This window comes from Leptopilina boulardi, unplaced genomic scaffold, assembly GCF_019393585.1.
Source record: "Leptopilina boulardi isolate dan_hultmark-lab unplaced genomic scaffold, ZJU_Lbou_2.1 LbouV2_372, whole genome shotgun sequence".
NCBI lineage: Eukaryota > Metazoa > Arthropoda > Insecta > Hymenoptera > Figitidae > Leptopilina > Leptopilina boulardi.
In genome coordinates this window covers 273,939-285,491 of record NW_026137943.1, presented here as the reverse complement: position 1 = coordinate 285,491, position 11,553 = coordinate 273,939, and the positions used below count along the sequence as shown (strand labels likewise).

General features: G+C 31.2%; 1 long non-coding RNA gene across 1 annotated transcript; it reads left to right on the top strand.

Annotated features, from left to right (window-relative positions):
• The first annotated feature begins 6,269 nt into the window (after positions 1 to 6,269).
• On the top strand, positions 6,270 to 7,075 carry LOC127287700 (uncharacterized). The gene is made up of 2 exons (XR_007843908.1): positions 6,270 to 6,579; positions 6,908 to 7,075. It is a non-coding gene; the product is annotated as an uncharacterized LOC127287700 (long non-coding RNA).
• Positions 7,076 to 11,553: the final 4,478 nt, after the last annotated feature.

Sequence of the window (11,553 nt, the reverse complement as noted above, 5' to 3'; positions counted from 1 at the left end):
ACAGGACATAATTAATAATAATAAACGTCACAAGGATTTTCAAATTTAGAAAACAAATAAATTTTTTTTAAATTTAAAATGTATTTTTTAAAAATTGCAGCAACCTTGCAGCAACCTTTCCAGAAGCTTGTTGAAATTCTCCTGCAACCTTACGTAGCAAGCTTACAGCAATCTTTCACGGCAAGCTTGCCGCAATCATTCTTAGTATGCTTGCAGCAATCTTGTAGCAATCTTTCATGGCAAGATTGCAGCAACCTTTCCTGGAAAGCTTACAGCAAGCTTTCACGGCAAGCTTGCCCTGGGTGGGACATTTCGCTAGCTCAGACAAGCTTGCACGGTAAGCTTGCTGCAAGTTTCCGTGCTATCTGGAGGAATATATAAACGCTAAACCAATTCAGCCCACTTGGAAAGATTCCCCGGAAAGTTCCCCCTGGAGGTTCTATCAGAATTCCGCCGGAACGTCCAACGTAATTCCATCGGAGTTCCAAAGAATTTCCGATGGAATTCTGACGGAATTTCGACGGAATTAGGACTGAAAAAATTTTGAAAAAAATTAATCCGAATTCCGACGGAATTACGTCAGAATCCCATCGGAAATTCTTTGGAACTCCGATGGAATTCCGGCGGAATTCTGATAGAACCTCTAGGGGGCACTTTCCGGGGAATCTTTCCAAGTGGGAGTTTTGTACACTTAAACTAAAAATGAAAATTAAATATTTGATTATTAGAACAAAATTTTTTTATAAAAATGCTATACTAAATATTGTAACAGGCGTTGTTATTTCTCAAAAAAAAAATCTCTATTAATATTTTCCAATTTCGTCAAAAATAAAAGAAAATTGACAATAGCCACAAGGGGGAAAAACTTTATAACTTTTTGGATTCACGTTGCGAAAATAACTTTTTTTTTTTTTTTCTTTTAAAAACTTTCGATTTCTTGTGCAAACAATCAGTGGAGTTTTTCAACGTTCTAGTGTGTGCAATTTAAAATTCTAAAACCTAAACTGCGAACTTTTATCGAAAGAATGAGAAGAATGCCTCTTGAGAGAAAAAGAGAGATTGTCTTCTTTTTTTTTTGTTTTCCTATCTTTTCGCAAAAGCCTATCGAATTCCCGAGGTTATCACCGAAAAACTTTCAACCGACGGCAAACACCGAAGGTGGCACTCTTCAACCCTCCAGCCAACTGAAAATACCATTATGAGAGACGACCGACTCTTAGCCTTAGGTCGGGGGTTATATTACAAGCCGGGGAAATTCAACCCGCTATGCACTTAGACCCGCTTTCGCGGTTTCCCTTCGGTTTCTCAAACGTCTTGGCATCATCCCTTTAGAAAAGTATTTCTGATGGTATTATTATCTTAGTGCTGCCTACTCTATATATATATTTTTTTTTTCAAATCGGTAATTCCAGTTATTCTCTGAATTCTCAAAATAAAAATTTATTCTTGAATATTAATAAACCAAAATTTCGAACTAAATTTTTAATCCAGACTCGATTTAAATACATTTATTTAATAATTAAATAACTTTTCCGCTTTATAGATTTTTTATTCAAAAAATGATTCAACTATTTATGTCATTTCCTTTAATAGAAATCGAAATTCTTTTTATATTAATCAAATCAATTTCTCATCATCGATTCATCTTATTTTACTTACGTTAATAGTTTATTGCATCAGAGAACAGAGAGCGTCAAAACATATTATTTATGTATAAAAACGAATTCAGTTCATATAATAATTTTCTAAAGAAAATTATATTTTTAAAAATAAATTTTTTTACCTACCTAGAAATATAATTTACTCGTTTACAATAAAAAATAATTTCATGATTAGTAAATTGAAACAAATCACTTTATTATTAAGGTAAAAGTTTGTCAGTTGATTAGATGTTTTAACTATAGTAGAATTGCGGAACACCAGTGCTAACTCAAAATGATAGCTTAACTAAATGAGAAACTTAAGTACTCTCTCATTTAGTACAGCAACTACTCACATGCTAATACAACACCTCTCCTAAAAACTTTTCAATGTAAGACATAACCTCATTAAAATTTTATATAACAATTAATTTCTACTCGGTTAAAAAAAATCAATTTAGAAAATTATCTAATTTATATCGAGTCTAATTTTTTATTTCAAACTTCCCATAACATCAAAAAAAAAAAATTGTTTAATATTATACTGGAAATAATAGCAGAATTTTATCACAACAATTAACACGTTATTGAAGTAAAATTAACTCTAATTTAGTAATAAATTTTTAGCATCGAATTTTCTCTAAAAAAAAAAAACTAATTTCGCCTGTCTCTGGTATATTGTGGGCATAAAGCAAAAATCAGTGTGTCCGTATTTACATCTACGTCACAGTATGTATAATTGCCAAAGTTTCAGCAATATTTCAACGAGCGCGACGCTCTCCATTCCCCTCGTGTTTGAATCTCTAGGTTTGTAGCATGCGGACGATAAAATATGCACAATGCTATTTTCCAGAAAATCTCGTGAAACATTTTGCGAGTGAAAACGACGCCAAACGAGGCTGAGTTTATGTGTTGCATATTATATGAGTAATGTATATAAAGTATCAATCAGTTACGTGTTTATTTTAATAAATACAAAATATTTTACAATAAATATATATATTATAAAATAATAATTTATTATACACTTAAAATTCTATTGAAAATAACAAAAAAGAAAATACGAGAGTAATTTCGGTTTTAATAAATTATTTATGTCGGAATATATCGCATACGATAAAAATTGTTTTATTAAAAATAATGTTATAGAAAATTTTCTACAAGAGAAAATTGAAAAATCATCTAAGCCTTGAGTTCCGGATAAAAAAAATTTTTTGCTTTATATCGAGTCTAATTTGTGATTTGCAAAACAATCATTTGGAACACCGCAGTTTAGAAGAATTCCCTCGGATATCAAATCTGAGTTCGGGATAAAAAAAAAGTTTTGCTTTATATCGAGTCTAATTTGTGATTTGAAAAACAATCAGTTGGAACACCGTAGCTCTGAAGAATTTCCTCGGATATCAAATCTGAGTTCCGGATAAAAAAAAAGTTTTGCTTTATATCGAGTCTAATTTGTGATTAGCATATTTTTTTGAAGCATTTAAATAATTTGGAAACAATCAATATTTATTTTTTCTCATTTATGCTTTTTTTGTTTAATTATAAGGATCGCATACGATAAAAATAGTTTTTTTTTAAATAATGTAATAAAAAATGATCTTCAAGGGAAAATTGAAAAATCGTCTAAATTATATTAGCGTGTAATTGAATATGAATAATAAGATATTCCTCTATGAAAAATACGTGCGAACGGCTAATTTCAAGTTGCGAATTAGGAGCGCAGTAGAGCGAGTAATTAAAAAGTTTGTTGAGAGGGTTGTTAAGTGCGGGTCAGAAAGAGTGTCTGCCGGATAATTAGACGGTTACGGCATCACCCCTTTATCCCCCAAGGATTCCCATCTTGCAGTGGTTTTGTTCCTGAAATGAACGCTTTACTTAAAACACCCATCTTTCGCTCGTCTCATTCTCTCCTTAGTTCATAGTTAAAATTACAAAGCCTTTTCCTTCCTTTACTGCTTCAATATCTCTCGTCTTCTTTGCAAGTTACATCATTATCAAAAGAAAAACAAAATTTTTGTTTCAATATTTCTACAATTGAAAAAAGTCATTTGAATGTTTCAGAAAAAAAAAGAAAATATATATTTTTTCATGGTAAAATTTAGCGAATGTGTGTGTTATCTGTTAAATGGCTTAGTCAGGAACGAGCTCTGTATTTTCATCAGAGAGAAAACGAAGTAGAACTGGTAAACGGACGATAAGGCATATATTTGTGTGCATTAACTTATATAATATATGTATACATTTATGTCTGTATGTGTGCAAAAGCTGCATAGAGTCCTACTGGGAAATGTGTCTGAAAGGTGGATCTTTCGTGGACCTGTCTTGCTCGGTATTTTGTCCCCTGCAACCTATGAATAAAGGATACGCGCTTGGCGAATTATATTTCCATAAATGTCCGCCCGGGACGCATAACGGGATGCGTGCATATGTGGCATGTTTGACAAAAAGGAAACTAGGTTAACAAATTACTAACATGAATAATATAATTTGCAGTTTTTCCTACTCTCTACCTTTTCTTTTTTTTTGTTATTAAAAATTATATAATTACTCGCATTTTGTCATGCAAAAAACTTGTTGAATAAGCAGCATACAAAAATTTAATATAGAAATTTCATATTAAATTTTTATACACAAAAGGAAAGAATTAGAATATAATTAAAAATATTAGCGCTTTACGACATTTTTTCGAAAAAAAGTAAAATCCACTCGTGGAATTTACCGTATTTACGTAGATTTATATTTGGGGATTTAAAAGTGAAAAGCTCCTGAGATATGGGAACCCATTTTAGAAGGAACTTTATTCCATGAAGCTTTGTCTCTGGATTTCAGGGTAGAAAATTCCTGATAAGAATTATGACAGACTTGACAATAGGGTGTTAACCTTTCCAAACGAGATATCTGGACATTATAACCCTTTTTAGTTGACAGAAACTCCAACCCCAACCAAAATCTGCTTGCATAGGGTTTCGCACCCCTGCGGCAATGCTGCAACTGCAAACATCACTTTTGTGTCATGAAAGGATTTTTGCTATATAATGCTGAATTTACGATCACTTTAGCATCAGAATTACTTAAGCATAACACAAACATTCATTATTTGTCGCATGCTACTGGGTCACTGCGTTCCCTCTTATCAAGATTAGAAATATTTTCTAACAGTTAAATACTACGTTCTCCAAACATTCTCATATGTTTCCTGTGCAATTAGTAGGTCGCTAATCTAATACGAAAGCATTAACGGAAAATAGCGTTGTACATTATCGTTAGAGAATAAGTTTTGTTGATTTTCAACACGAAACAACGATAACAGTTAAGTGCTGACATTTTATTCGACAAAATAAATACTAATTTTATAATGTTGAGTAGATAATAAAAAAATAGACTTATTGTTGTTATACAATATTAATAATAATAAAGTCTTCCTCTACTTGTATAGGAGTGCCAATTATTTTCTACACTTTTCTGTGTATTTTGTGAAAGAAATTGCAATAAAATAGTCTGCCTAAGAAAAATTGAATTGTTTTGAAAATTTTTTTTTGACGAAAATCGCTTTAATGGTCATAAAATTGGTGTTCCTCTACTCGGATTGGGCCGTCAATTTTTTTCTACACTTTTAGGTGTATTTTGTGCAAGAAATTGCAATAAAATAGTCTGCCTAAGAAAAATTGAATTTTTTTGAAAAATTTTTTTTGACGAAAATCGCTTTAATGGTCATAAAATTGGTGTTCCTCTACTCGGATTGGGCCGGCAATTTTTTTCTACACTTTTAGGTGTATTTTGTGCAAGAAATTGCACTAAAATAGTCTGCCTAAGAAGAATTGAATTTTTTTGAAAATTTTTTTTTGACGAAAATCGCTTTAATGGTCATAAAATTGGTGTTCCTCTACTCGGATTGGGCCGTCAATTTTTTTCTACACTTTTAGGTGTATTTTGTGCAAGAAATTGCAATAAAATAGTCTGCCTAAGAAAAATTGAATTTTTTTGAAAATTTTTTTTTGACGAAAATCGCTTTAATGGTCATAAAATTGGTGTTCCTCTACTCGGATTGGGCCGGCAATTTTTTTCTACACTTTTAGGTGTATTTTGTGCAAGAAATTGCAATAAAATAGTCTGCCTAAGAAGAATTGAATTGTTTTGAAAATTTTTTTTTGACGAAAATCGCTTTAATGGTCATAAAATTGGTGTTCCTCTACTCGGATTGGGCCGGCAATTTTTTTCTACACTTTTAGGTGTATTTTGTGCAAGAAATTGCAATAAAATAGTCTGCCTAAGAAGAATTGAATTGTTTTGAAAATTTTTTTTTGACGAAAATCGCTTTAATGGTCATAAAATTGGTGTTCCTCTACTCGGATTGGGCCGGCAATTTTTTTCTACACTTTTAGGTGTATTTTGTGCAAGAAAATGCAATAAAATAGTCTGCCTAAGAAAAATTGAATTGTTTTGAAAATTTTTATTTGACGAAAATCGCTTTAATGGTCATAAAATTGGTGTTCCTCTACTCGGATTGGGCAGTCAATTTTTTTCTACACTTTTAGGTGTATTTTGTGCAAGAAATTGCAATAAAATAGTCTGCCTACGAAAAATTGAATTTTTTTGAAAAATTTTTTTTGACGAAAATCGCTTTAAGGGGGGAACACCAGTTGTAACTTTCGAAAAATCGATTTTTTTTTTGGTGCATTTTCTTAAAGTATACATATTTAGAAATGTGTCTGTAAATTTCAAAGTTGATCCGGTGAAAAATAAATGAGATATACAGAACACTGCAGCGGCGCGTCCCGTGGCTTCATACAAGGTGGCCAGCCATACCTGACCCTAACGACAGATGGCCTTTTCCTATGATTTAGAAACGGCAACCACTGCGGAAGAGTTATTATATGGTCCAGGAATCGATGACTCTTTGTAACTTAGAAACAAAATTTCTTCTGAACAAAAAAAAGTAAGTTGAAACTTTTAATGCGTTTTTCTCAAAATGACATTTTCCAAGTCGGTGACCACGATTACTCGAATACCATTAAACCGATTTATTTAAAATTTAGTGTGCTTCATTTACACATATAAGTCTAGTTCGTGATCGAAGGATTTTTTTTTTTATGCAAAACTTTTTTTTATATAGCTGAAAATCGACCGTATTTTTTTAACGAAAATCATACTTTTGACTTTGACAGGTCGCCATTTTGTCAAATTTTTTTTTTTTTTTAAATCCTTCGATCACGAACTAGATAATCTTATAATAAATGTAAATCAATTTCATTTTTGTATTTCAGACGAAGTATACTTGCAGAATGCTGGTCACCGCAATTCGCCTTTTTTCTTAAGACGCCAATTCAATGGCTCATATCTCCAAAAGTTTTTGTTAAAAAAATTTTTTTTTTCTTTTAAATTACAGCTTTTTACATGTACTTTTAACTAATAAATAGTATTCTTTAAAAAGATTCATTGTTCTTTTGGAAAATATTCTTGAAAAAAGCATTATTTTTTGAGTTACAACTGGTGTTCCCCCCTTAATGGTCATAAAATTGGTGTTCCTCTACTCGGATTGGGCCGGCAATTTTTTTCTACACTTTTAGGTGTATTTTGTGCAAGAAAATGCAATAAAATAGTCTGCCTAAGAAAAATTGAATTGTTTTGAAAATTTTTATTTGACGAAAATCGCTTTAATGGTCATAAAATTGGTGTTCCTCTACTCGGATTGGGCCGTCAATTTTTTTCTACACTTTTAGGTGTATTTTGTGCAAGAAATTGCAATAAAATAGTCTGCCTAAGAAAAATTGAATTTTTTTGAAAATTTTTTTTTGACGAAAATCGCTTTAATGGTCATAAAACTGGTGTTCCTCTACTCGGATTGGGCCGTCAATTTTTTTCTACACTTTTAGGTGTATTTTGTGCAAGAAATTGCAATAAAATAGTCTGCCTAAGAAAAATTGAATTTTTTTGAAAAATTTTTTTTGACGAAAATCGCTTTAATGGTCATAAAATTGGTGTTCCTCTACTCGGATTGGGCCGGCAATTTTTTTCTACACTTTTAGGTGTATTTTGTGCAAGAAATTGCACTAAAATAGTCTGCCTAAGAAGAATTGAATTTTTTTGAAAATTTTTTTTTGACGAAAATCGCTTTAATGGTCATAAAATTGGTGTTCCTCTACTCGGATTGGGCCGTCAATTTTTTTCTACACTTTTAGGTGTATTTTGTGCAAGAAATTGCAATAAAATAGTCTGCCTAAGAAAAATTGAATTTTTTTGAAAATTTTTTTTTGACGAAAATCGCTTTAATGGTCATAAAATTGGTGTTCCTCTACTCGGATTGGGCCGGCAATTTTTTTCTACACTTTTAGGTGTATTTTGTGCAAGAAATTGCAATAAAATAGTCTGCCTAAGAAGAATTGAATTGTTTTGAAAATTTTTTTTTGACGAAAATCGCTTTAATGGTCATAAAATTGGTGTTCCTCTACTCGGATTGGGCCGGCAATTTTTTTCTACACTTTTAGGTGTATTTTGTGCAAGAAAATGCAATAAAATAGTCTGCCTAAGAAAAATTGAATTGTTTTGAAAATTTTTATTTGACGAAAATCGCTTTAATGGTCATAAAATTGGTGTTCCTCTACTCGGATTGGGCCGTCAATTTTTTTCTACACTTTTAGGTGTATTTTGTGCAAGAAATTGCAATAAAATAGTCTGCCTAAGAAAAATTGAATTTTTTTGAAAATTTTTTTTGACGAAAATCGCTTTAATGGTCATAAAATTGGTGTTCCTCTACTCGGATCGGGCCGGCAATTTTTTTCTACACTTTTAGGTGTATTTTGTGCAAGAAAATGCAATAAAATAGTCTGCCTAAGAAAAATTGAATTGTTTTGAAAATTTTTATTTGACGAAAATCGCTTTAATGGTCATAAAATTGGTGTTCCTCTACTCGGATCGGGCCGTCAATTTTTTTCTACACTTTTAGGTGTATTTTGTGCAAGAAATTGCAATAAAATAGTCTGCCTAAGAAAAATTGAATTTTTTTGAAAATTTTTTTTTGACGAAAATCGCTTTAATGGTCATAAAATTGGTGTTCCTCTACTCGGATCGGGCTGTCAATTTTTTTCTACACTTTTAGGTGTATTTTGTGCAAGAAATTGCAATAAAATAGTCTGCCTAAGAAAAATTGAATTTTTTTGAAAATTTTTTTTTGACGAAAATCGCTTTAATGGTCATAAAAATGGTGTTCCTCTACTCGGATCGGGCTTGCAATTTTTTTCTACACTTTTAGGTGTATTTTGTGCAAGAAATTGCACTAAAATAGTCTGCCTAAGAAGAATTGAATTGTTTTGAAAATTTTTTTTTGACGAAAATCGCTTTAATGGTCATAAAATTGGTGTTCCTCTACTCGGATTGGGCCGTCAATTTTTTTCTACACTTTTAGGTGTATTTTGTGCAAGAAATTGCAATAAAATAGTCTGCCTAAGAAAAATTGAATTTTTTTGAAAATTTTTTTTTGACGAAAATCGCTTTAATGGTCATAAAATTGGTCTTCCTCTACTTGTATAGGAGTGCCAATTATTTTCTACACTTTTCTGTGTATTTTGTGCAAGAAATTGCAATAAAATAGTCTGCCTAAGAAAAATTGAATTGTTTTGAAAATTTTTTTTTGACGAAAATCGCTTTAATGGTCATAAAATTGGTGTTCCTCTACTCGGATTGGGCCGTCAATTTTTTTCTACACTTTTAGGTGTATTTTGTGCAAGAAATTGCACTAAAATAGTCTGCCTAAGAAGAATTGAATTTTTTTGAAAATTTTTTTTTGACGAAAATCGCTTTAATGGTCATAAAATTGGTGTTCCTCTACTCGGATTGGGCCGTCAATTTTTTTCTACACTTTTAGGTGTATTTTGTGCAAGAAATTGCAATAAAATAGTCTGCCTAAGAAGAATTGAATTGTTTTGAAAATTTTTTTTTGACGAAAATCGCTTTAATGGTCATAAAATTGGTGTTCCTCTACTCGGATTGGGCCGGCAATTTTTTTCTACACTTTTAGGTGTATTTTGTGCAAGAAAATGCAATAAAATAGTCTGCCTAAGAAAAATTGAATTGTTTTGAAAATTTTTATTTGACGAAAATCGCTTTAATGGTCATAAAATTGGTGTTCCTCTACTCGGATTGGGCCGTCAATTTTTTTCTACACTTTTAGGTGTATTTTGTGCAAGAAATTGCAATAAAATAGTCTGCCTAAGAAAAATTGAATTTTTTTGAAAATTTTTTTTTGACGAAAATCGCTTTAATGGTCATAAAATTGGTGTTCCTCTACTCGGATTGGGCCGTCAATTTTTTTCTACACTTTTAGGTGTATTTTGTGCAAGAAATTGCAATAAAATAGTCTGCCTAAGAAAAATTGAATTTTTTTGAAAAATTTTTTTTGACGAAAATCGCTTTAATGGTCATAAAATTGGTGTTCCTCTACTCGGATTGGGCCGGCAATTTTTTTCTACACTTTTAGGTGTATTTTGTGCAAGAAATTGCACTAAAATAGTCTGCCTAAGAAGAATTGAATTGTTTTGAAAATTTTTTTTTGACGAAAATCGCTTTAATGGTCATAAAATTGGTGTTCCTCTACTCGGATTGGGCCGTCAATTTTTTTCTACACTTTTAGGTGTATTTTGTGCAAGAAATTGCAATAAAATAGTCTGCCTAAGAAAAATTGAATTTTTTTGAAAATTTTTTTTTGACGAAAATCGCTTTAATGGTCATAAAATTGGTGTTCCTCTACTCGGATTGGGCCGGCAATTTTTTTCTACACTTTTAGGTGTATTTTGTGCAAGAAATTGCAATAAAATAGTCTGCCTAAGAAGAATTGAATTGTTTTGAAAATTTTTTTTTGACGAAAATCGCTTTAATGGTCATAAAATTGGTGTTCCTCTACTCGGATTGGGCCGGCAATTTTTTTCTACACTTTTAGGTGTATTTTGTGCAAGAAAATGCAATAAAATAGTCTGCCTAAGAAAAATTGAATTGTTTTGAAAATTTTTATTTGACGAAAATCGCTTTAATGGTCATAAAATTGGTGTTCCTCTACTCGGATTGGGCCGTCAATTTTTTTCTACACTTTTAGGTGTATTTTGTGCAAGAAATTGCAATAAAATAGTCTGCCTAAGAAAAATTGAATTTTTTTGAAAAATTTTTTTTGACGAAAATCGCTTTAATGGTCATAAAATTGGTGTTCCTCTACTCGGATTGGGCCGGCAATTTTTTTCTACACTTTTAGGTGTATTTTGTGCAAGAAAATGCAATAAAATAGTCTGCCTAAGAAAAATTGAATTATTTTGAAAATTTTTATTTGACGAAAATCGCTTTAATGGTCATAAAATTGGTGTTCCTCTACTCGGATTGGGCCGTCAATTTTTTTCTACACTTTTAGGTGTATTTTGTGCAAGAAATTGCAATAAAATAGTCTGCCTAAGAAAAATTGAATTTTTTTGAAAATTTTTTTTTGACGAAAATCGCTTTAATGGTCATAAAATTGGTGTTCCTCTACTCGGATTGGGCCGTCAATTTTTTTCTACACTTTTAGGTGTATTTTGTGCAAGAAATTGCAATAAAATAGTCTGCCTAAGAAAAATTGAATTTTTTTGAAAAATTTTTTTTGACGAAAATCGCTTTAATGGTCATAAAATTGGTGTTCCTCTACTCGGATTGGGCCGGCAATTTTTTTCTACACTTTTAGGTGTATTTTGTGCAAGAAATTGCACTAAAATAGTCTGCCTAAGAAGAATTGAATTGTTTTGAAAATTTTTTTTTGACGAAAATCGCTTTAATGGTCATAAAATTGGTGTTCCTCTACTCGGATTGGGCCGTCAATTTTTTTCTACACTTTTAGGTGTATTTTGTGCAAGAAATTGCAATAAAATAGTCTGCCTAAGAAAAATTGAATTTTTTT